The following is a 4,700-nucleotide window of genomic DNA, read 5'->3' as shown; positions in this document are numbered from 1 at the left end:
TAATCACTAAACCACATCCCCAGCCCTCTTTTTAAATTTTGAAACAGGGTCTCACTAAGTTGCTTAGGGCCTTGGTAAGTAGCTGAGACTGGCTTTGAACTCTGAATCCTCCTGCCTCAGCCTCCTGAGTCGCTGGGATGACAGGTGTACCATAGTGCCCAGCTATTTCTAGAATTTACAACAGCCCTACATAAAGGCATATTCAAATATGTCAACTGAAGACACAAACTCAAGAAGGTTGAGTAACTTGCACATTGTTAGATGACAGAGCTACTAGTTCGGCTCCCAAATCTTTCTGGGGGGGACTCTGCCATGGGACCAACTTGGTTCTCTTCTCGCTTAAGCTAGTGACTTGAGCACAGGACAGAGGAAAGACAGCCCGTTGCCAGAACCAACCGGGAAAACTGGCAGGTCACAGGCAGCTATTGGAATGGCGGGTTCATCCACAATTGCCCTGGCCTTTGGCATCATTTCAGAATAAGACAGTTGCTATTTCCTGTGTCAAGAGGACCTCCGTTTCTGATAAATGATGGTTGCTGGGATTGGAAAATTCATGCCCAATCTTTGGCAACAAGTCAAAGGTTGACTTCCTCAAACTGACTGCCTGCAAGTCACAGGCACAATTGAATATGAGCGCTGGGTTCCCGGCCATTGCCTGGGGGCACCCTGGGGACCCAACTCGGACTTCTAATCCTAGTTTAATCCTTTCTATAATAATTTTCATCCTTTATCCGAAGACAGCTGTTTCTTTCTGTTCTGCTCTGTGCTGTGCAGACTGAGTTCTCTCGTGTCCTTTTGGGAAAGAGGGCAGCCCACGAAGTTCAAGGGGCAGCTCGAATAACCTAGCTCAGTTCTCTTTGACAATTGGGTCGGTTTTCAGCATTTGGTTTTGATTTTCTCCTTATTAACATCCTGGCTTGGACCACTTTTTAATTTATCTAGTACTATCAATAATTCTTTACACATCTGTCATTCATTTTTAACAACTTCGGGGAAGCAATTTTGTCTTATCAATGTTGTTCCCCTCTTGTTCAATGCACTCATTCAACATCTATTTATTAAGCATCTATCGTGTGCCAGGAATGGGCCAGCAACAGAATGACAAAATTTGGTCCTTGCCTCAAAGCATGTGGAGCGATGTTTCCCACAATGTGATGTTAATCAATTTTATAGGAAAAAGGAATCCGTGGATAAATGCATTGGAAAATTCTGTGTTAAATTACTACACACACCTCTTGCCTCTGCAGGACTTGTCAGAACTTTTAATGTGCTGACTCATACCATGAATCTCCAAAAGGGAGAATAAGATATGTAACATGTCCTAAAATGTTTTGAGCACAGGACTGTTTTTTAGGTAACGTAATCTCATGGGACGAGTGTTTTGTGAAATACACTTTAGGGAATGGTGCCTTAGAGGCTGGTGGAGTCGAGACACATGGAAAGTCATTGAAATAACGCCAGTTAAAAAATATGGAGTTCCATGGGGCTGGGGTTGTGGCTCAGTGGTAGAGCGCTTGCCTAGCATGCATGAGGCTCTGGGTTCAATTCTCAGCACCACAAATAAATAAATGAATAAAGTAAAGGTCCATCAACATCTCAAAAAAATTCAGACTGTGGGTTTAAAATATTAAAAAAATAATAATAATATGGAGCTCCAGCCAGGTGCAGTGACACATGCCTGTCATTCCAGTATCTCAGGAGGCTGAGGCAGGAGGATGGCTAGTTCAAAGCCAGCCTCAGCAAAAAGTGAGGCCCTAAGCAACTCAGTAAGACCCTATCTCTAAATAAAATACAAAATAGGGCTGGGGATGTGGCTCAGTGGTCAAATATCCCTGAGTTCAATCCCCAGTACCCACCCCACCCCCGCTAAAAAAAAAAAAAAAAAAAAAAAAACGGAGCTCCAACTCTGAGCCAGGCCTGGTAGAGATACAGAGAAGAGGCACAAACCCTGGTGAGGAACAGGACTTTGAAACTGAGGATGCAACATGAGGCAAAGCCTCACATTGAAAACTTTAAGAATACTTGTTGACAATGATTATAATGCACCAGGATGAAATGAATTCTTAAACATTTAAGAATACTTGTTGACAATAATTATAATGTACCCAGAAGAAATGAATTTTTAAAAATTTAAGAATATTTGTTGACAAAAGGAGTACAAAAGAGGATGTCTGCATTCAACTTAATATTTACTATGGTAAACCTTGATAGTTATGCTTCGCTTTGTTTATATCTTAAGGAGCTAATGGATGCATAACTCAGAATGGAATTAGCCTCCAAGATGACTCTCTGATGATCTCTGGAACCTGTGAACAGCTTAAATGACAAAAGGGGCTTTGTGAATGTGATGAGGTTAAGGATCCTGAGATGAAGAGATGGTCCTGTATTATCTAGGTGAACCGGGGATCATGACCAGGGTTCTAATAAGAGGGAGATCAGGGAGACAGAAAGCCACAAGACCACACAAGCAGAGCAGGATCTGAGGATGCTGCGTCACTGTGCTGAGATGAAGGACGGTGACTTTCAGCCAAAGGATGGAGGCAGCCTTGGACGTTGGGCGGAGAAGCCAGAAGGAATACAGTCCTGGGCACCTACTTAGGCCTATTTAGACTCATGAAATAGTAAATCTGTGCTCTTTAAACCACTTGGTTTGTGGTGTTTTGTTATAGCAACTGAGCAACAATAGGAAACTACTGCAAGAATTTGTTTCTTTCTTTATTTTTTAAAACCACACTCTTCAAAATGACTGACAACTTCGAGTAGCTTTTATTTAGGTGAGTTACAGCTATTGATATTTGCCGTATCAAACATTAAAACCAAGAATGTGGGCTGGGACTGGGGCTCAGTGGTAGAGCAATTGTCTCACGTGTGAGAGGCACTGGATGCGATCCTCAGCACCACATGAAAATAAATGAATAAACAAAGATATTGTGTCCATGTACAACCAAAAAAAATGTTAAAAAAAACCAAGAACGTGTTAAATAGTTATATGCGGATTTAAAAGCAATCAAATTCATTACATGCTAACCAAAAATTGCTTACCTTTATGTAATATAATTTATTTTTCAAAACCAAAAAAAGAAGAGTAACATTATTATACATTCTTGCAAATTTTGAAATGATCAGTTTAATAGAAAGTGATTAGATTCTGGAAACTGCCTCTGCCTTCTGTCTGCTACAATGTCACGTGCCCTACAGACTCTGTCATCGACGCTGGGAAACTTGACTATATGCTTTGAAGAGAACATAGGGGAAAGATCAATAAGGCATTACTATTTTCATGACATTAGCTTGGACCTCACAGACCCCATGACAGATTCTCAAGGTCCTCCAGACCAAGGTGAGGATTTGACGTAGGGAACTCATTGTGTTCTGGGCACCCTGGGTTTGGTGGGCCCTCTGGAGCCTCACAACAACCTTATATGATAGTGCATGCACTGAGGGTTTAGGTCCCCCCAAAATTTATATGCTAAGGTCCTAACCTTCAATGTGATAGGATTATGGGGCAGGACCTTTGGGAGATAATTAAGTCATGATGTTGGTGTCCTCAGGAATGGTTAGTTCCCTGATAAAAGGGACCACAGAGAATTCTCCAGTCCTCTTTCCACCAGATGAGGATGACGCAAGGAGTTGGCAGTCTCCAACCAGGAAGTGGGCCCTCCCCAGAATCCAGCCAGGCTGGCATCCCGATATCAGGCTTCAGTCCCCAGAACTGTGAGAAATCCATGTAGCTTGTGCTTAAGTGGTGTGGTTTAGATACGAGGCATTCCCCAGAAGTGCCTGTGTTCATACAGGAGGTGAAATGATCAGGAGAGCTCTCACCTACGCTGTGGGTTAATCCACTTCATGGATGGTTTTAGTCAGCTTTCTCGCTGCTGCAACCAAAAGCCCTCAGAAGAACAATTTCAGAGAAGGAAAAGTTTACTTGACACCCACGTTTTCAGAGGTCTCAGTCCATAGATGGCCAGGGTCCACTCCTTGGGACCTGAGGTGAGGCAGAACATCATGGTGGAAGAGTGTGGTGGAGGGAAGCAGCTCACATGGTGATCAGGAAGCAGAGAGAGACTCCACTCTCCAGATACAGATATATACCCAAAGCCACGCCCAAAGCCATGCCCAAGCCACGCCCCCCAGTGCCCACCTCCTCCAGCCACACCCACCTGCCTCCAGTCACCACTCAGCTAATCCCATCAGGGATTCATTCACTGACTGCGTTAAGGCTCTCACAACCCAGCCATTTCTCCTCTGAACCTTCTTGCCTTGTCTCACACGTGAGCTCTTGGGGGACACCTTACAACCAAGTCATAACATGGATTAATAATTTTAAAGGTAACTGTAGGCAAGGTGGTTCCCTGGAGGTGTGCCCCTAGGGATTATATCTTGTCCCCTGGGCTCCTCCCTCCTCTCCCTCTCTCTCTCTCTCTCTCTTTCTTTCTCTCTCTCTCTCTCTACTTCCTGGCTGCCACGCAGTGAGGAGCTTTCCTCCACCATGCCCATCTACCATGATGCTCCACCTCACCTCTCCAGCCCAGAGCAAAGGGAGTTGGCCCAACATGGACTGAAACTGAAACCGCGAGTCCCAATAAGCTTTTCCTCTAAGCTGTTCTTGTCAGGTGTTTTGGTTACATCAGTGAAAAACTAAATAACACAATAACCACTAAGTCTATGGTATTTTTATTATAATAGCCCAAACGTCTTAA

At 43.7% G+C, this 4,700-nt stretch overlaps 1 non-coding gene across 1 annotated transcript; it reads left to right on the top strand.

The window, feature by feature from the left end:
• The first annotated feature begins 1,487 nt into the window (after positions 1–1,487).
• Trnaa-agc (transfer RNA alanine (anticodon AGC)) lies at positions 1,488–1,560 on the top strand. Its single transcript has one exon. It is a non-coding gene; the product is annotated as a tRNA-Ala (tRNA).
• The last annotated feature ends 3,140 nt before the right edge of the window (positions 1,561–4,700 follow it).

The sequence above is a fragment of the Sciurus carolinensis genome, chromosome 17 (genome assembly GCF_902686445.1).
Source record: "Sciurus carolinensis chromosome 17, mSciCar1.2, whole genome shotgun sequence".
NCBI lineage: Eukaryota > Metazoa > Chordata > Mammalia > Rodentia > Sciuridae > Sciurus > Sciurus carolinensis.
Note: the sequence above shows the minus strand (reverse complement) of the source record. Positions and strands in the feature narration are given on the sequence as shown.